The sequence below is a fragment of the Bos javanicus genome, chromosome 27 (genome assembly GCF_032452875.1).
Source record: "Bos javanicus breed banteng chromosome 27, ARS-OSU_banteng_1.0, whole genome shotgun sequence".
In the NCBI taxonomy this organism is placed as follows: Eukaryota; Metazoa; Chordata; class Mammalia; order Artiodactyla; family Bovidae; genus Bos; species Bos javanicus.
This window is the reverse complement of record NC_083894.1, coordinates 388,251-409,911: the sequence shown is the minus strand read 5'-3', so window position 1 is coordinate 409,911 and position 21,661 is coordinate 388,251. Positions and strand designations below refer to the sequence as shown.

Below are 21,661 nucleotides of genomic sequence, written 5' to 3'. Positions count from 1 at the left end.
CTGATTCCCTGTTTCACCACCTACTGTCTGTATAACTCTGGGCAAAGCATGGAACTTCAGTGAGCCTCATTTTCTTCATCTGTAAAATAAGCTAAAACCCACCACCTTACCATATTGTTATGGGTTTTAATTGAGAAAACCTATTAAGTGCCTGACATATAAAATACTCCCAGTAAATGTTACTCTCCCCCTAGTCCCTGTCCCAGTGTACTAAAAAAGATTATATGGTATTAGTATTTTTAGTATTCTGAAGATTGTATGATTCATTTCTTCTGCAGGTGTAGTTTTTCTTACAGAAGAACATCCAGTTATTTCATGATGGCATTTGCACCTCCAAAAAACACAAATGGTCCCAAAATGCAGACAAAGATGAGTACCTGGACACCCCTAAACCATCAGCTTTTGAATGACCGGGTGAGTAATAACAACTATTTTATTAGTTGAAATCATGCTTTAAAGGAAAAAAAAGCATTAAAATTTTGGTAATCAAAACATGAACAGGAATTGCTTAGGACTGTGTAGTGGATAAAAAATAACAAAATGAAGGATTTCTTCAAATTTTTTAATTGAAAAAACTGAAATACATTTAGAACAAAAATAAAGAAAACTTCAATTGAGCCCCAGTTACATGGCCAGAGTTGGCAAGAGAGACAAAGTTCCTGCTTAGAAAGAAAGGTCTTAGGGACTTCCCTGGTGGTCCAGTGGCTAAGACTCTTTGCTCCCAGGGCTGGGGCCCAGGTTCTATCACTGGCCAGGAAATTCAGTCCCACATACTGCAACTAAAGACCTTGTGTGCTGCAACTAAGACCCAGCACAGCCTAATAAATTAATAAACATTTTTTAAAAGATTTAGGAGATGAGAAGGTGGAGTATCTACCAACTCCCCTTCACCTCCATATCCAACTGGTTTTCAGGTTCTGTGAGTCTTCTTCCTAGGTCTCTTCATCCAGACCCCTTTTCTCCTTTGACTTGTGCACATCCAGCTCCACATTCTCAGTTCACACACTCAGCCCCCTTCGCCTGGCACATTGCAGTAACCCCTCAGCTGGTTTCACTTTCTTTAATCCATCCTCTATTCTGGTCCCAGAACAATCTTTCTAAAATACCAAACTAATCCCATGAAGCAAAACTGATAACAGACTGCTCCAAAGGATAAATTCGACCCTACCTCCCGTGCGTAGCACTGAGGACCCTTCATGTGTGTTAGTCACTGAGTTGTGTCCGACTCTTGGAGACCCCACGGACTATAGCTGGCCAGGCTCCTCTGTCTGTGGGATTCTCTGGGCAAGAATACTGGAGTAGGTTGCCATGACCTCCTCCAAGGGATCTTCATGAACCCACGGATCGAACCCAGTGTCCTTTATATCACCTGCATTAGCAAGTGAGTTTTCTTTTTTTAATTTATTTGGTTGCAATTTTGTTGAAGCATGTGAACCCTTAGTTGAAGCATGTGGGATCTAGTTCCCTGACCAGAAATCAAACCCAGGCCCCCTGCATTGGGAGCATGGAGTCTTAGCCCCTGGACCACCAGGAAGTCCCAGCAGGTGAGTTCTTTAACACTGGCTCCACCTGGGAAGCCTGAATAGCTTTTGTCAAATTTTATGAGAATTTCTAGGGAATTCCCTGGTGGCCCAGTGGCTCAGAGTCTGTGCTCCCAATGCAGGGGGCTGGGTTCCATCTGTGTTCAGGAAACTAGATCCCACACGCCGCAAGAGTTTGCATGCTGCAGCTAAAGAACCCACATGGCACAACTAAGACCCAGTGCAGTCAAATAAATAAAAATGTTTAAAAATTTTATGATAATTTCTAGATGAGCAATGATAAGAGAAATAACAATTTCTATTAGAAATGATATTTATTTTGTTATTCAGAACTCCCATTTTATCCCCTCCCCCCCATTTTTATTTTAGTTTAGTTAGGTTCTAGTTTGGAGTAAAAGTATTTTCAAAAATCTTAGCCTGCCTTATGTAAAATAGATAGGCAATGGGAATTTGCTGCATGGCTCAGGAAACTCACACAGGGGCACTGTATCAACCTAGAGGGGTGGGGTGGGGAGAGAGAGGGGAGGGAGGTTCAAAAGGGAGGGGATATATGCATACCTATGGCTGATTCATGTTGAGGTTTGACAGAAAACAATAAAATTCTGTAAAGCAAAATCCTTCAATAAAAAAATAATTAAAATTAAAAAACTAAAAAAAAAATTAAAAAACTGTCAAATCACTATGTTGCACACCTGAAACTAACATTATATGTCAATTATAATTCAATAAAAATTAAATATAATACAAATTAAAAAAATCTTGGCCTGTGTATATACCGATATGTATGTGGTGATGTATGGATGTGAGAGTTGGACTGTGAAGAAAGCTGAGCACCACAGAATTGATGCTTTTGAACTGTGGTGTTGGAGAAGACTCTTGAGAGTCCCTTGGACTGCACGGAGATCCAACCAGTCATTCTGAAGGAGATCAGCCCTGGGATTTCTTTGGAGGGAATGATGCTAAAGCTGAAACTCCAGTACTTTGGCCCCCTCATGCGAAGAGTTGACTCATTGGAAAAGACTCTGATGCTGGGAGGAATCGGGGGCAAGAGGAGAAGGGGATGACAGAGGATGAGATGGCTAGATGGCATCACTGACTCGATGGACGTGAGTCTGAGTGAACTCTGGGAGCTGGTGATGGACAGGGAGGCCTGGCGCGCTGCGATTCATGGGGTCGCAAAGAGTCAGACACGACTGAGTGACTGAATTGAACTGAACTGATGTGAATGAATGTATCAGTACTTAGACACACACATGGAATTTGCATATGTATACAGCAAACTATTAATAGTGTGTGCACATGTGCTCAGTCTTGTCCTACTCTCTGCAACTCCACAGACTGTAGCCCTCCAGGCTCCTCTGTCCATGGAATTTTCTAGGCAAGAATATTAGAGTGGGTTGCCATGCCCTCCTCCAGGGAATCTTCCCATCCCAGGGATTAAACCCACATCCTTTATGTCTCCTGCATTGTGACTGTGTGAAAGCGGTTAAAAATAGATACCTAAGTTTGCAGCTGGGCAGACCATGTCCATACGATAACTTCAAGGGCTTTTCTACACTTCTACAACATTTGCCAATGATCAGCGTAATTTTGAGGTCCTCTTTTTTTGTTTTGGCCACACTGCACAGCATATGGGATTTTAGTTTGCTGGCCAGGGATAGAACCCAGGCACCCTGCATTGCAGGCGTGGAATCTTAAACACTGTACCACTAGGGAAGTCCCTGGTTTTTGTTTTAATTTTGCCTTTTTTCTATTCTGTAGTAAAATGAAAAATATGAAACTGTTTCAGTCTACAATAAACCTCATAGGAGTTTAACTTCACAAGAGGCTTTAAGCAAAGAGATTGAATTGAAATGTAGATGCCAAAATTATAGCATCCTCAGATTACAAGATATTTCAGGCCTTTGTGAAAACTTTGAGAGGAGGAATGTTTTATAAGTATGTATTTCTTTGCTGTCTAGTGTAGGTTTTTTTTTTTCCATCTAGTGTTTTAATTGAAAGTGATGAACATTTCTTTTTTTTTTAATATGGTTCACACATGTAGTACAGTACACATGTAGTTAAAAGGGTGTTCTGAGAAAAAGCACCTAACCACCATCCATCGGTCATAATTTAGGAGCTCCAAAATGTCTTGTGCCTCCATGGTAATGATGTCACATGGTGAAATATGCAACCACAGTGTCAACAGACTAAAATAACAACCATGGGATTTTGACTTAACAGCAGGCTCTGAGTAAACTGTGATGTAAACAAACTGCAGCATTCTGCAAGGAAAGACGATTCTCTCTAATGTTTTCCATTTGAAGAGATACTGTTTCTGGGCTCTTTTTTTATTTTAATTGAAGTATGGCTGATTTACAATGTTGTGTTAGTTTCAAGTGTACAGCAAAGGGATTCAGTTATACATATCTATTCTTTTTCAGATTCTTTCCGTTACGGGTGATTACACAATATTGAGTAGTGTATGTACTATAAGTAGGTCCTTGTTGGTTATTTATTTTATATATAGCAGTATATGTTAATCCCAAACTCCCAATTTATCCTTCCAACCCTCTTCCAGCTTTTTAAGATCAAAAATCTGATTGCAAATCCTTGGAATGAAGACTTGCTCCCAACCAGAGACTATAAGATTCTGAGTCTGCCTGAGGGCCTGACAGTTAAATAATTTGTTCCAAATTATACTCCTTGTCAAGGGTAGAGTCAGAACCAGATCTGAGTTTGTCTAGTGTTTCTCTTTCTGCCCCTCATGCCTATCAGTTCCCACCTGACTCTAATCGCCTTTTGGTGAAGAGCTGGATTTGCTTGGACTCTGCTTAGACTTGGTCATTGGCCCTCTAAAGACCCTATCTCCTACCCTCTTTATTTGATTTTATTATCAATGACTGACTTTATTATTAATTTATTTAAATATTTATTTTATTTATTTGTTTGACTGCACTGGGTCTTCATGATGGCATGCAGGATCTCTAGATGCGGCGTGTGGAATCTTTTTAGTTGCAGCAAGTGGAATCTAGTTCCCTGACCAGAGATGGAACTCGGGCCCCTACATAGGGAGTTTGGAGTCTTAGCCACTAGACCACCAGGGAAGTCCCCCTGCCACTTTCTTGCTGACTCTCCACACCCCTTCAAGTTGGTGCCCCTTTCTTTCTGATGCCTTCTGTTGTCATTGGACACCACGATGGTCCTCCCAACCTCCTTTTGAAAGGAGGTTGTCATCCTGGGACCTAATTGTTTTTTTTTTTTCCCACTGTCAGGTCAAACCATGGGCAGCAATTCATTGAGAATGTAGGGCTTGAGGTCTGAATAAGGAAGATCAAGGTTGGGGGTCAGAATAGAAAGACCATGGTTCTAGCAGGGTTTCCTAGGTGTTAGTGATAAAGAATCTGCCTGTCAATGCAGGACATGCAAGAGATGTGGGTTTGATCCCTGGGTCAGGGAGATTCCCCGAGAGTGGGAAATGGCAACCCAGTCCAGTATTCTTGCCTGGGAAATCCCATGGACAGAGGAGCCTGGCAGGCTACAGTCCATGGGGTCTCCAAGACTTGGACATGACTAAGCACGCTTGCACCGCATGACTTTCTAGTGAGGAACCAAGTATACTATTCAACTTAACAGTCTGGAACCAATGATTTTTCTTTAAAATCTATAAAGGTAACCCTTTGGGCCTCTGCTTATCCTCTCTAAAGCAGAAAAAGTGAACCAAAAGATCCTAAGATTCCTTTTAGCCCTAAAATTCTATGACATCTGAATCTCTTGTTGTTGTTCAGTCAGCAGGTGTTTTGTTGAGAGCTTCCCCTGGAACCTGTGGATCATATAAGGGAAAGTAGCTTCAATCTACCTGGGAAGAGAAAATGAACAGAATCACCTGGTGGGCAATAATAATCCTAGAAAGGTCAGGTGGAGCATGGGCTGCAAGTGGAGGAGGAGTTGGGAAGAGTGAGACCAGTGGGTGCCAGAAAATTGCTGGTGCCCGAGACTCAGAAGGGAATTAGATGCTTGATAGGACTTTTGTTAGACACAAGAGAAGAGTTCAGAAAATGTGTGAATCCTGATTTTTCTTTTTGATATTCTTTATTTTTTCTTGGCTGCACTGAGTCTTTGTTGGTGCACGAGGGCTTTCTTTAGTTGCAGCGAGCGGGGGCTACTCTCTAGCTGCAGTACGTGGACTCTAGGCCATGCGGGATCAATAGTTGTGGATCACTGGCTTAGCTGCCCCGAGGCGTGTGGAATCTTCCTCAACCAGGAATGGAACCTGTATGTCCTGATTTGGCAGGCAGATTCTTAACCCCTGGACCACCATGAAAGCCCTGAATCCTGATTTTTCAGTCTTCTGAAAAATTCTATAGGTTTTTTTATTTTATTTTGTAGGCTCTCTGGCACCCCACTCCAGTACTCTTGCTTAGAAAATCCCATGGATGGAGGAGCCTGTTAGGCTGCAATCCATGGGGTTGCTAAGAGTCGGACACGACTGAGCGACTTCACTTTCACTTTTCACTTTCATGCATTGGGGAAGGAAATGGCAGCCCACTCCAGTGTTCTTGCCTGGAGAATCCCAGGGACAGGGGAGCCTGGTGGGCTACCGTCTATGGGGTTGCACAGAGTCGGACACGACTGAAGTGACTTAGCATAGCATAGGCTCTCTTCTATTTTTTTTTTCTTTGTTTGCTTGTTTTGACCACTCCGTTGGCCTGTGGGACCTTAATTGCCCAACCAGGGACTGAACCCTTGCTTTCTGCAGCAGAAACATAGCGTCTTAACCACTGGACCACCAGGGAAATCCCCTCTTCTACTGTCATCTAGAAATTCTGAGATTATCTGTCACTGTTATTTGAGGGTCCTAGTAGCCCAGGGGGCAGTTAATTAGGATGGAGGAGAAAATGGTATTCTTTTTCTTCTTCTCTAAAGTATAAAAAGTGTCTACATATGATATATGATATTCCCTGGTTAGTAGCAAAGACGGCATTTTACAGGCCTTGAGGTTGTTGTTGAATCAATTATTTCAGTCTCCATTTTGCCTTCCCTTTGAAAGCAGAATTTGAGAGTCTAAAAAAAGGAAGGAAAACAGATCTGTTGGAAGCATGAAACCAGCTCCTCATCCTCCTCCATAAAAGGGAAGAAATAGCCCTGAGATAGTTTCTAAATAGGAATGTTCTGACAGTGAGAGAAAATTTAGAAAGTGCCAGGAGGAAGGGAATACATGGAGCCCGATTTTGAAAGCCCACAGAGCACAGGGTGGGTGCCAGAGAGACAGTCACGCCTGTTACCTGCTGTCTCTTGCTTCCTGGCTCCAGCTTGCCCTCCTCTGCCAAACCTCCTCATTCGAGTTGTCCCTTCCTCACCCATTCAGATAGATACACAAGTGACTGAAGCTCAGGAAAACACCTCTCCACTAATATGTAAATACACTCACATGGTAGCCATACATCCAAAGGATATTCATTTGTCACAAGCATATTCATTCCTTCCAGCAAGCTTGAGCACTTGTAATATGCCACATACAGCACTCTGCAGTGGAGAAGTCAAGGTGAATAAGACATAGTTTCTGTCCTCAATGGTATATAACAACAAACCTATACAGATAAACACTGAGCTATAAGCCCAGAGGTGCACATATGCAAACATATATGTAATGTACACCCACTGGTATGTGAACTCATGAAATAAAAAAAAAAACAGAGCTACTCACTCATAAATTTCACAAGTTCTAATACTAGTCATGCTGAAATATTTGGAGGGAGGTTGTCCGTTTTCCTATTTTTCCTTTGTCAGTTTTGTCATCGCCTTTCATATTCCAAAAATGATTTCACTTTATAGTTCCATTCTTTTCTTATTTCTTGCCTTTAAAAAATTATTTATTCTCTAAGATGAATTGTCTCACATGGAGAAACTGAGAAAAAGGAAAGTTTGCCTAAGTTATAAATAAAGTTACCCTTTCAGGTACAAAATCTGTCTCTTTATACTCAGTTGATAAAATGGAAAAGACTGGCAATATTTAGTGATTGATCCTTTAATGATATCTTTTGAAAATTTTATTTATTTTATTTTTGACTGTGCTGGGTTTTCATTGCTGTGCATGGGCTTTCTTTAGTTTTGGCAAGCAGGGGCCACTCTCTGGCTGCAGTGAGCAGGCTTCTCATTATGGTGGCTTCTCTTGTTGGGGAGCAGGGCTCTAGGGCATGCAGGCTTCAGTTCTTGTAGCGCTTGTGCTCAGTTGCACCTAGGCATGTGGAATCTCTTGGCACAAAGGATTGAGCCAATGTCCCCTGCATTGGCAGGCAGATATTTAACCACTGGACCATCAGGGAAGTCCTAATGATGTCTTTTTAATGGGTATTTTGAACCACAAAATATGAAATCATTCCATCTTTTTTTTTTTTTAATTGTAAGTATTTGAAGCAAGAAGAGCTCTGCTTGGAAAATGGGTAACTATTTAAAGTATACTTGATTCTAAGTCAGAAAGAGAAAGACAAACACCATATGAATATCACTTATATGTGGAATCTAAACTGTGGCACCAATGAACCTGCCCTCAAAACAGAAACAGACTCACAGACGTAGAGATCAGACCTGTGGTTGCCAAGTGGGAGGAGAGGAGGGAGCAGGACAGACCAGGAGTTTGGGGTTGGTAGATGCAAGCTATTACATTTAGAATGGCTAAGCAACAAGGTCCTACTGTATAGCACAGGGAACTATATCTAGTATCCTGGAATAAACCATAATGAAAAAGAACATTAACAAAGGAATGTATATAAATCTATATATCCATATCTAAGTTACTTTCACACTTCCTCAAAGGAAACACGGTCTCAATGACCATTGTCCATGATCAAAGTACAGTAAGTCCACTCTGCATGAATGAGTTCCATTCCAAAAGCGAATTCATAGGTCCAATTTGATCGTAAATCCAACACAGTCAGCCTCGGTACCCAACTAACACAACTGGCTACACTCCGCTGTTTGTAAGCTTGCTTCCAGACATCCTGGGCTTGAAATTAAAAAACTGCTCTACTGTACTGTAAAGTACACAAAAGCACAGCCACCTGTAGTGGATGGACACACATGACCGTGCACGCCAGACACACGTACTAATGTGATTGGACATGCAAACACACATTCGCATCTTTGAAAGTTCGAAACTCAAATGTTTGTATGAGGGGACTTACTCTATCCATCTCTGGCTAATGTGTATTGCTCATTAAATTCCTCTACAGTCTCATTGAGAGTCTCTTCCACCCAAGAGAACTGGAAACACGGTCATACAAAAATGTGTACACTAACGTTCACAGTGGCATTATTCATAATCATCAAATATGTAAACACCCAAACGTCCACTTGGTGAGAAATGGATAAACAAAATGGGGTCTAGCCAAACAACAGAATAGTACTCAGCCTTAAAGTGAAAGGCAGTTCCGTTTCAAGCTACTCATGAATGAACTTTGAAGACATTGTGCTGGGTGAAATAAACCAGACACAGAAGCACCAATATTGTTTGATTCCACTTTTATGAAGTTCTTAGAATAGGCAAATTCACAGAGAAAGAAAGTAAAATAGAGGTTACGAAGAAATAGGGACGTTGTTTAACAGGTAGAGTTTCAGCTTGAGTTTTAAAAACAGTTCTGCAGATGGATGTGGGGATGTTGCACAATAGTGTGAGTGTGCATCATGTCACTGAACTGTATACTTAAAAATGGTTAAATTTTAAAAAGCACGGGCAAGAAAAAAGAATGAAGTACTGATATATGCTACAACATAAACTTTGAACATAGTATGCTGAGTGAAAGAAACCAGACACCGAAGCCATCTTAGCATATGATTCCATTTATATGACATATTCAAAGTAGACAAATCCATACAGACAGAAAATAGATGAGTGGTTTCTAGGGGCCAGGGAGCAGGGGAGGAGTGACTGACTGTAATGGGTATGGACTTTATTTTGGGGGGTAATGAAAATGTTCTGAAATTAGACAGTAGTGCTGGCTTTACAGCCTTGTGAATATATGAAAATGCTGGGTGGGGTGGTGTATGAATTGTACCTTAATTTAAAAAAATAAATCAGGATCCCTTTTAAAAAATTATGCTTTGATTTCTTTAAGTCTAGATGTATATAATGAACTTGAAATAGTCCATCTTTAAAGCATACAGTCAAAGCCTTCTTTCCTTTTAAGGGAGCATCTTTGCCCCAGAATGTAGCAGTAGACAGAAAAGCCTACCCTGTGAGTTACTGAGATTCATTTTCCCGTATGTCTTAGTCCACTCCAGGTGCTATAACAAAACACTGGTGGGGGCGGGGGCTTATAAACAGCAGAAAATATTTCTCTTAGTTCTAGAGGCTGGAAAGTCCAAGATCAAGGTGCTAGCAGACTCGGTGTCTGCTGGGAACCTGCTTTCTGGCTCAGAGACTCTCCATGTGTCTTCATATGACAAAAGGGCTAAAGGTCACTCTGTAGTCTCTTTAATAAAGGACACTAAACCCATTCATGAGGGCTTCCCTGGTGGCTCAGTGGTAAAGAATCCGCCTGCCAATCAGGAAACTCTGGTTTGCTGTCTGGGTCAGGAAGATCCCTTGGAATAGAAGTGGCAACCCACTCCAGTATTCTTGCCTGGGAAATCCCATCAACAGAGAAGCCTGGCGGGCTACAATCCATGGGGTGGCAAAGAGTCAGACACAACTGAGCAACTGAGCATGGATGCTCGCAATCCCACATGTGAATGCTCTCCCTAATGACCTAATCCTCTCAAAGGCCCCACCCACCTCCCTGGGTCATTACCACAGGGTTAGGGTTTCAATTTAGGAATTAGGGGTGACATAAACATTCAATCCATCGTAAAGCTCTGTATCTTATTGTTCTTGTTTGTCTGATTTAGTCACCACTTCCTTTCTGTGCTGGTCTACAAGCTCCAGTCTAAAGATATTTACTAACCTAAAGAAGGAAAAAAAAGTCATGTACACAATGTTTCTGGAAGACTTTACATATCCCCTAGAGAAAGAAATGGCAACCCATTCCAGTATTCTTGCCTGGAAAACCCCATGGACAGAGGAGCCTGGCAAGTTACAGTCGTGGAGTCGCAAAGAGTTGGACATGACTGATCAACTTCACTTTACTTTTACAAGAAAAGGGGCAATATTGATTTCCTTCAGACAGGAAAACTGTCTAAAGGGTGGAAGAGACTCTTAGCTGGAGAGCCTTTTGTGTCTTTTGAATTTTTAATCATTAAATGTTTTTAATCATGTGAAGGTAATATCTATTCAAAATAATAATAAAATTTTATAAAATAAATTCACTAAAAATGGCAAAATGAGAAATACCCGAAATTTAAAATCTAGCTAAGTTTTTCTCATATTGTATTTGTGTTTTTAAACTAACTTTGTTACCAACAACTTAAAAAAGAGACTTATAAAAAAAGCACATAGATAAAATAAAAAGGGACGTATTTAAAATGACTATATTTGCATTTTCATTCTACTTACTATGGATGGAAATCCCTAAATTAATAAAACCAGGGCTAATGTTCAGGCAGAATTCATTGGTATGGCTGACCAGCCTCTGTCTACTTTGATTGGTTGGTAGCATTGCCAGTTGTTAAACATTTTAAATATCACCCTGGATAAAATTCAAGGTCTTCAAACTTTTAAAAAGATCTCGTTAATTCTTTTCTTTTACCATAACTAATAGAAGCATATATTTCAAAGGTCACTGATATTTGCAAAGATCACTAATTATCTCTCTACTCCAATCAGCCAAACTACAGGGTCAGGCATGGTTTTACCATGCTCCTTGTTGTACATTGCTTGATGTTATCAGGCATTTAATAAATATTTTCTAAATGAATAAATGATACTAGTTTTTCTCTTTTGCCCAACAACAAACTTATTCCATAAATTCACTAGATCATATGGTAATCTTTATACCTCCATGAAAGCCACAGGAATTAAGTTTGAAGGGAATATTTCCAGTTTATTTTTATTCAGTTTTCTCTCTCCATTTTAGGCTTTATTTGTCTGTGTGTTTTATGAACAATATAACAGATTGATAGCATAAGGAATGCATTTTCAATAAAAAAGAGAAGCAAGAATACAAGTTTTTTTTTTAATTTTCCTTTATTTATGGCTGTGAGTCTTCCTCGCTGCACAGGCTTTTCTCTAGTTGTGGTGTGCAAGCTTCTCATTGTCAGGGCTTCTCTTGTTGCACAGACTGGGCTCTAGAGCCTTTTCATTTAAGTTGTGGCGCGTGGGATCAACACAGGCTCAGTAGTTGTGGCACACGGGTTTAGTTGCTCCGCTGCATGTAGAATCTTCCCAGATCAGGGATCAAACCCACGTTACCTGCGTTGGCAGGTAGATTCTTTACCACTGAGCCACCAGGGAAGCCCAAGGATACTGGTTTTTAAACTTAGCATTACTTGGGATTTTCATTGTACGAGTCAAGTATTGACTTTAAAGCTCAATCTCATATTAGAAGTAAAGTCACTTTTAAAAACAATCTGGATAGTAAGGGGCAAGATGTAATGTGAAACCTATTCAATGATAGACAATCCAAAAAGTATTTTATATTTAGCCATGTGTGCATGCTCAGTCGTGTCTGACTCTTTTGCGACCCCATGAACTGTAGCCCGCCAAGTTTCTCTGTCCATGGGATTTTCCAAGCAAGAATATTGGAGTAGGTTGCCATTTCCTTCTCCAGGAGATCTTCCCAACCCAGGGATCAAACCCAGGTCTCCTGCATTGCAGACAGATTCTTTACCAGCTGAGCCACCAGTGAAGCCCAAAAAGCAAAAAGATAAACAAGCCTTTTCCTTCATCTTGACCTCACTGCCTGAGAACTTTCCTTTCCTTGCCATTTGGTGTGAGATAAGTGGCGTTGATGCCCTAGCAATGGTCCTCACATCTTGAAAGTGCAGCAAGAATCCTTGTAACAACTACTCTGAAAATGGGATTTTCACAATCCTATTGTCAAGAAATCCCGAAAGGCATTAAAAGTAACTATAAAATATAATTATGGTATAAGATAGTATTGTTGCTGTTTAGTCACTAAGTCGTGTCTGAGTCTTTTGCGACCCCGTGGACTGTAAACCCACCAGGCTCCTCTGTCCATGTGATTTCCCAAGCAAGAATACTGGAGCCAGTTGCCATTTCCTTCTTCAAGGGATCTTCCTGACCCAGGGATTGACCCCCTGTCTCCTGCTTGGCAGGCGTATTCTTCTCCACTGAGTCACCAGTGATGGCCATATAAGATAGTATAGCATAAAATAATATAGCACAATGTCGTATACTAATTATATGATATTAATATTAAAAAGGAGCTAACTGTAAAATGAGGTATCATACATGGTACTAGGATAAGAAAACGGTCCTAGCTGCTCCCCTGTCTCACACATTAGATCCCTGGCTGTGATGGTATGGCTCTTTTTTCTTGAAGAGCTGAAGCAAGAGATGTGGGACAGATATATATACTACTATATATATATAATATATTTGGAAAAAACCCAGGAACCTACCGTACAGCACAAGGAACTATATCCAATATCTTATTATAACCTACAGTGGAAAAGAATCTAAAACAGAATGTGTGTGTGTGTGTGTGTGTGTATACATATATAAATCAATATGCTAGATACCTAAAAGATTGTAAAATAACAATGCTTCAATTTAGAAATTTTTTTAAAAAAGAGAAGGATACTGGGCGATTACCAAATTCATGTAGAGTTAATTCTTCCATGGATTATCTACTTTTTGGATTATTCCCAGCACCTTTTAAATTCCAAGGGGATTTGCCCCAGTTGTTAAGCATTCTTATCAGTCATCTACCCACCTTCAACCGGTAGAAGTTCAAGGAATGCAAATTCATTTTCTATTAGACTAAATAGATTAGAAACTAGAAAGGAGAAACCCCCAAGGCAAAGAACACCTATCAAAGCCAAATATAAATTATCTTTGACTGCTATAATCAGGGAAATAAATGAGAAACCAATGTAATTATCTTTTTAATCTCTAGAGGAAAAGGTTTGAATGTTTTATAGATTTCTTCAGCGCTTTATAATCCTAATGTTCTTTTATATTCATTCTAAATCACTGTTCTTCAATCTGAGCCTGTTCTCTTCTTCTGGGCATTCATGACAATAATTGAGCTGACCTCAATCCTTGCATATGTGCTTCCTGTCCTTGTTAATGTACAAACATGGTAACTTTATGCTTTGTAATTTAATTATTGTATATCTAATGATTTACCCCTCATGCTTATTATTTTTAACACCACTATGATATTTTCTAACAGGGGTCCCCAACCTCTGGGCCACAGACCCATTGGTACCTCTCATCAGATCAGCACTGGCATCACATTAGAAATAAAGTGCACAATAAATATAATGCTGTAGTTTTTCCAGGAGTCATGTATGGATGCGAGAGTTGAACCAGAAAGAAGGCTGAGCGATGAAGAATTGATGCTTTTGAACTGTGGTGTTGGAGAAGACTCTTGAGAGTCCCTTGAACTGCAAGGAGATCAAACCAGTCAATCCTAAAGGAAGTCAGTCCTGAATATTCATTGGAAGGACTGATGCTGAAGCTGAAACTCCATACTTGGGCCACCAGATGCGAAGAGCCGACTCATCAGAAAAGACTGATGCTGGGAAAGATTAAAGGCAGGAGGAGAAGGGGACGACAGAGGACCAGAGGGTAGGAAAACATCACTGACCCAATGGAGGTGAGTGTGAGCCAGCTCCAGGAGATGGCGAAGGACAGGGAAGTCTGGCATGCTGCAGCCCATGGAGTTGCAGAGTCAGACATGACTGAGCGACTGAACTACAAGAAAATGTAATGCGCTTGAATCACCCCAAAGCCATCCCTCCCTGCCTGTTCCCCCAGTCCATGGAAAAATTCTCTTCTACGAAACTGGTCCCTGGTGCCAAACAGTTTGGGGACCACTGTTTATAATATTAGCTACCATGAGTACAATGAGTCATACACTCTTTTAGGAATTTTATACATATTTTCATTTATTTAATCTTCCCAGTAACTCTAAATTTAGATATAATTATTCAATCAATGTATAAAGGAAGAAATTAAGAGATTCTTAGTGAGACTCTGAATGGCCTCACTTCCAAAGCCCCCATGCATCCTTAATGCCATATTTTCTCTTATCATGTTGCTAAGCTGATTCACTATTGTGAGGTGTTTGGGGTTATTTCTGATTTACTGTAGTGATAATTATATCCCATAAAAATTTCTTCCCTAATCATCCTGGGTCCCCACGTAGCTCAGTTTCTACAGAGTAGCACGTAGCACTGCCCAAAGTAATTTTAAAGATGAATACCAATTTTCATGTTGTCTCTCAAAGAAAAATCACAGGGGATTCAATTCAGAACTCATAACACTACTTACCAGATCCCCTTTCTTCATTCCCCAGTTCTCTCACACTGTATAACTGCTGGAAAGGCAGTTACAGTCTGAACCGCCACAAACTGCCTACACGCCAAAACCCTGCAGCTCTCCTGTCTCCATATGCCCCCTACTGGCTCCTTGTTTTAGAGATCACTGCAGCATCATGGGCTGGTCCTTCCCCTGGCCCTCACCACTCTGGTCTGGCTTCTCTATCATTCTAATAACCCATCCCCAAAGGAAAGAAGTCTCATATTATGTTAGTTAGAAATATGGACTGTGCAGAAACAGGCGGAGAGGAAATCTGGGAACATTCATACATGAATACATTTTATTCACTTATTTGTAAGTTAAGGTTTCTGATGGTGTTTTTTTTTTTTTTTTTTTCATTTGAGAGTCCCCCCTCCCCCTTGAATGATAGTGTCCAAAGTGAGATTGATGAGCGCTGAAAAGATCTGGTAACAGTGAATAGTTTTTGTTTTATTTAAAAATCTTTGGTTTGGCTGCACTGGGTCTTTGTTGCAACACAGGCTTTCTCCAGTTGTGGCATGTGGGCTCTTAGTTCCCCGAGCAGGTATCAGCCCTAGTCCCTTGCATTGGAAGGCAGATTCTTTTTATTTATTTGTTTATGGCTGAGCTGGGTCTTCGCTGCTGTGTGCGGGCTTTCTCTAGTTGTCGTGAGCATGGGACCACTCCTCCCTACTTGCAGTATGCAGTCTTCCTACTGCAGTGGCTTCTCTGGTTGCAGAGCACAGGCTCTAGGATGCTTGGGATTCAGGGGCTGTGGCGTGTGGGCTCAGGAGTTGTGGCTCTCAGGCTTACTTGCCTTGCAGCAGGTGGAATCATCCCAGACCAGGGATGGAACCCATGTCCACTGCACTGGCAGATTCTTAACCACTGGACTTCCAAGGAAGTCCCACAGTGAATGGTTTTAATCAAGAAGTACTCCAACTAATTAAAAAAAAATAGATCCTATGATTACAAAGAAGTTGACTTGTCATAAGGCTTAAAATACATTTTTACTTTATATGCCTTTTTTTTTTTAGGGCTTTCCTGGTGGCTCAGACAGTAAAAGTGTCTGCCTGCAATGAGGGAGACCCGGGTTCGATTCCTGGGTCGGGAAGATCCCCTGGAGAAGGAAATGGCAATCCACTCCAGCACTCTTGCCTGGAAAATCACACGGATGGAGGAGCCTAATAGGCTCCAAAGTCACAAAGATGGGGTCGCAAAGAGTTGGACACGACTTCACTTTCACTTTCACGCCTTTTTAGGTGGTCAATGTATTTTATGATTAAAACTAAAGTATTATTAAATTCTGATTACCTTATAATAACTAGCAAACATCTATTGGTGAAATGCAATAACGTATAAAATACAAGTAGCCCCAAACTTTCCTGTTTTCTCTTCTCTAATGGACTAAAGAAGAAAAACAGAGATTTAGACTCTGACAACATCTCCTTCCGCTGCTAGCTGTTCCCATAAGAACCTTTCTTTTGATTTTGGCCAGCTCTCACGCTCTCATCTTTGATCAGTCACTGATATTGGGACTGATTTGGGGTCATCACTGGGGAAAATTGTGAAGTAACCCAAGCGTTTGTTTGGTATGCCCCAGATTGCTTTGGCATGTACTTCCTGTCTCTGGCACTCTTTCTTTTTCTTTTCCAGGTCCTCCTATCAACTTTTCCTTTCCAATCATATCAATCATTTACATATTCGTAGGACTTTAACTGGGAGAAAGCAATGGCACCCCACTCCAGTACTCTTGCCTGGAAAATCCCACGGGCAGGGAAGCCTGGTAGGCTGCAGTCCATGGGGTCGCTAAGAGTCAGACACAACTGAGCGACTTCACTTTCTTTTTTCACCTTCATGCATTGGAGAAGGAAATGGCAACCCACTCCAGTGTTCTTGCCTGGAGAATCCCAGGGATGGGGAAGCCTGGTGGGCTGCCGTCTATGGGGTCGCACAGAGTTGGACACGACTGAAGTGAGCAGCAGCAGCAGGACTTTAACTGGGGCTTCCCAGGTGGTGCTAGTGGTAAAGAATCCACCTGCCAATGCAGGAGACCCAAAAGACACAAGTTCAAGCCCTGGGTCGGGAAGATCCCTAGGAATAGGAAATGGCACCTCATCCCAGTATTCTTGCCTGGAAAATTCCATGGACAGAGGAGCCTAGCCGGCTCAGCAAAGAGTCAGACAAGAGTGAGTGACTGAGAACACACACACACACACAGGACTTTAACCCCATATACTCCCCCTTCTCAGAGATATTTGCTTGTATTGCCTTATCTCTAATTGTGAATGCAAAGGTTTGTTTCTGGTCCTGGAGTTTTAATCACTAATGAGCTGATGTAAACTATGGGCGAAGACTGACTGCCCAGGTGTCTTCTCTTATGGTTGTACAGACAGTCCGTGGCTTAAGATGCTTTGGCTTAGCAACTTTTTGGCTTTACAGTGATGCAAAAGTGATAGACGTTCAGTGGATACCATATTTAAAATTTTGTATTTGGGTTTTTTTGGGGAGGGGTGGCTAGCCATGTGCAGTAGGATACTTATTTATGGTTCTGGGCAGCCACTGAGCCACAGCTCCCAGTCAGCCACTCGGTCACAAGAGTACAGGCCAAATACACTTAAAACCATCAGTACCCAGACAGCCATTCTGGTTTCACATTCAGTGTGCTTGTATACATGCTAAGTTGAGTCAGTCGTGTTCAACTCTGTGCAACCCCATGAACTGTAGCCCACTAGGCTCCTCTGTCTATGGAACTCTCCAGGCAAGAATACTGGAGTGGGTTGCCATTCCCTTCTCCAGGTGTAGTAGTCAATAAATTACATGAACTAGTCAACGCTTTCTTCTAAAATAGGCTTTGTGGTAGATGATTTTGCCCAACTGTAGGTTCATGTGAGGGCTTCCCTGGTGGCTCAGTGATAAAGAATACCTCTGTCAATGCAGGAGACTCAGGTTTGACTCCTAGGTCAGGAAGATCCCATGGAGGAGGGCATGGCAACCCACTCCAGTATTCTTGCCTGGAGAATCCCATGGACACAGGAGCCTGCTGAGCTACAGTCTATGGGGTCGCAAAACAGCTGGACATGATTGAGTGACTAAACAACAGCAAGGATCATCAGGGTTCATGTAAGCGTTCTGAGCACGTTAAGGTAGACTGGGCTAAGCTAGGATGTTTGGTAGGTTAAGTGTATTATGTGCATTTTTAATTTATGATACTTTCAACTTATGATGGATTAATTGGGATATAGCCCCATCAGAAGTTAAAGATCTACATTTTACAAGTCTGTATATATTCTCAGTTTACGACTATGACCAGCTCCCAAATTTTTCTGTAACTCCAAGTTTTGAGGTCAAGTGCATGTCTATGTCCACACCGGCCTTGCTTGGGCTCACACACACACATGTGAGAAAGAACAGGTAGGTGGCAAAACATGGGGTGTACTTGTTAGGGAAAGAAATGCATGCAATTCGTTAAGAATAAGTTACTAAACTCACTTTCTATGCAGTTCTTTATCTCTTTCATAATGCGTCTCTCTTGTCAGACTAAACCTGGAGCTTTTTTTTTTTTTGGATTGTTTGTTGTTTTTTTTTTTTTTTTCCAGTTTGACAAATGGATGGACACTCAGAGGAGAAGAATCCTGACAGTCCTGTTAGAACACTGCTCCCTGTCATAGCAAACGTTCTGCTGTCGAAAGCTTCAGGAGAAAATTCCAGCAGAAGCTCTGGATTTTACTACCAAGCTCCCAAAGGTGTTATCTTTATACATCTTTTCTTTCCTGGACCCCGAAGCCTTTGTCATTGTGCACAGGTACAGATAAAGAAGCAGTGTTTGGTGTTTTGTAAAGACAGCCTAGAAAACACTGAACCTTGAAGGAAAAAAAAGAAAGCACGCATACAAAACCGAGCACCAACAAGACGCTCACCGTGTTTCGTTTGCACAGTTTGGATTGGCCCCATCTCTTTGTGTCTGGCTGTGCACTTAGTGCTCAACGGGGAGAAAAAGTAAGCCATCGCTAAGTGTCCGTAAAATAGTACTAGCCAGTTGGGGAAATACATACACATGTATATAATGGTTCATCATCAGAATAGTCTTCTATTGCACAGCAGAGGACCATAGTAAAACTTAAAGTGTAGAGTGCAGGCCATTCATAAATAGAAAAGCATGAAATAAGGTGCTAATGTGATAAATACAGAAGCATGTGAGACTAAAGGAGTTCAGAGTAGGCAAATGTGCTCACAGGTTGGAAAAGCATCTGACCATTATTTTCTTACAAGTAATTCCATGGTGTATTCAAGTATATTTTTTTTCAAGTATATTTTTTAAGATATAAAATTGATAGTCATTTTGTTGACTTCTTTTCATAGTCTAGCTGCTGCTGCTGCTGCTAAGTTGCTTCAGTCATGTTCGACTCTGTGCAACCCCAGAGACAGCAGCCCAACAGACTCTCCTGCCCCTGGGATTCTCCAGGCAAGAACACTGGAGTGGGTTGCCATTTCCTTCTCCAATGGATAAAAGTGAAAAGTGAAACTGAAGTCGCTCAGTGAAGTTGCTCAGTCGTGTCCTACTCTTAGCGACCCCATGAACTGCAGCCTACAAGGCTCCTCCATCCATGGGATTTTCCAGGCAAGAGTACTGGAGTGGGGTGCCATTGCCTTCTCCATTCATAGTCTAGAAAGACCAGAAATTACCTGTTACTGTGCATTCACAGGGTAACTTTAGTTTTTAAAATTAAGAAAATGAAAAAAAATTAAGAAAATGAATGCAGTAAGATAGATGACATATTTAATAATTGGTGTTGGGACAACCGGGCAGTATCTGGAAAAAAATTCTAGAAGGATAAAAGATTGATATGAAATTATGGAAAACCATTCCCTACTCAAAAGAGGGAATTCCCTGGTCCAGTGGTTAACTCTCTGCTCTTTCACTGCTGAGGGCAGAAGTTCAATCCCTGTTTGGGGAACTAAGATCCTGTAAGCCACCAGGCATGACTAAAGGGGAAAAAAATGTAATTAAAGGAAATCTAGGGAAGGAAGACTTTGTGAGTAATCTATAATATTCAGAGCCTCAAAAGAAAATGTATAACTTAAAATCTTTATTTATTTTATATATTTTGTATATATATTATATATGCTTTATAAATAAAGAAAGCAAAATTTTGAGTTGTGATTATAAAAATTAAAATTTTCTCCATAGAGAAGAAAACTGTAAATAAATACAGACAGTAAACAGGAGGGAACTCCCTGGGAGTGGTTAGGACTCAGTGCTTTCACTGATGAGGGCTCAGGTTCAACCCCTGGCCGGGAGACTAAGAACCCACAAGCTGCTGCAGTGTGGCCAAAAAAAATTAAAATAAACAGGGGAAAAAACATATTGCCAGCAAAAGGGTAATTTTCTTATTTTTTAAAGAATGACTATAAATCTACATTAACAAGAAAAAAAAAGCAAAGCCTAGCAGAAAAATGAGCAAAGGAAGTGAACAAATAGTTCACAGAAAGAAAAGCAGATGTTTCTAAAATAGATAAAATACTTAGCCTCATTTTCATGCCATCGTTTGTGATCAGATAGATTAAGTTTCTTTTCTTCTTTTTTTAGTTTCTTTTTTAATGATAACATTTTATATTATTAGGGGTGAGGGGAAACAAGAACCTTCATATGTTGCACCTTCATAGATAAATTGATGCAAACACTAAGGAGAGCAATTTGGTAGTACTCAATTTTTAAATAAAGATTCCTGGACATTCCCTGGCGATCCAGTGACTTTCACTACCAAGGGTGTGAGTTTGAGCCCTGGTCGGGGAACTGAGATCCTGCATGCCATGAGACATGGCTAAAAACTTTTCAAATTTTTTTATTTAAGAAAAATAAGACTACCTTTGGTCAGTAGTTCCACTTCTTGGAATTTGTCTGATGGGTATACTTCAACACATGCAAAATTAGTTCCAGGAAAATCATCTATTTCTGCTTTATTGACTATGCCAAAGCCATTGACTGTGTGGATCACAATAAACTGTGGAAAATTCTGAAAGAGATGGGAATATCATACCACCTGACTGCCTCTTGAGAAATCTATATGCAGGTCAGGAAGCAACAGTTAGAACTGGACATGGAAAAACAGACTGGTTCCAAAGAGGAAAAGGAGTACATCAAGGCTGTATATTGTCACCCTGCTTATTTAACTTATACGCAGAGTACATCATGAGAAACGCTGGACTGGAAGAAGCACAAGCTGGAATCAAGATTGCCAGGAGAAATATCAATAACCTCAGATATGCAGATGACACCACCCTTATGGCAGAAAGTGAAGAGGAACTCAAAAGCCTCTTGATGAAAGTGAAAGAGGAGAGTGAAAAAGTTGGCTTAAAGCTCAACATTCAGAAAACAAAGATCATGGCATCCGGTCCCATCACTTCATGGGAAATAGATGGGGAAACAGTGGAAACAGTGTCAGACTTATTTTGGGGGGCTCCAAAGTCACTGCAGATGATGATTGAAGCCATGAAATTAAAAGACGCTTACTCCTTGGAAGGAAAGTTATGACCAACCTAGATAGCATATTCAAAAGCAGAGACATTACTTTGCCAACAAAGGTTCGTCTAGTCAAGGCTATGGTTTTTCCTGTGGTCATGTATGGATGTGAGAGTTGGACTGTGAAGAAGGCTGAGCACCGAAGAATTGATGCTTTTGAAGTGTGGGTTGGAGAAGACTCTTGAGAGTCCCTTGGACTGAAAGGAGATCCAACCA

General features: G+C 40.9%; 1 pseudogene; it reads left to right on the top strand.

The window, feature by feature from the left end:
• The first annotated feature begins 313 nt into the window (after positions 1-313).
• LOC133239755 (F-box only protein 16-like) overlaps positions 314-21,661 on the top strand; it is a 42,170-nt pseudogene continuing 20,822 nt past the window's right edge.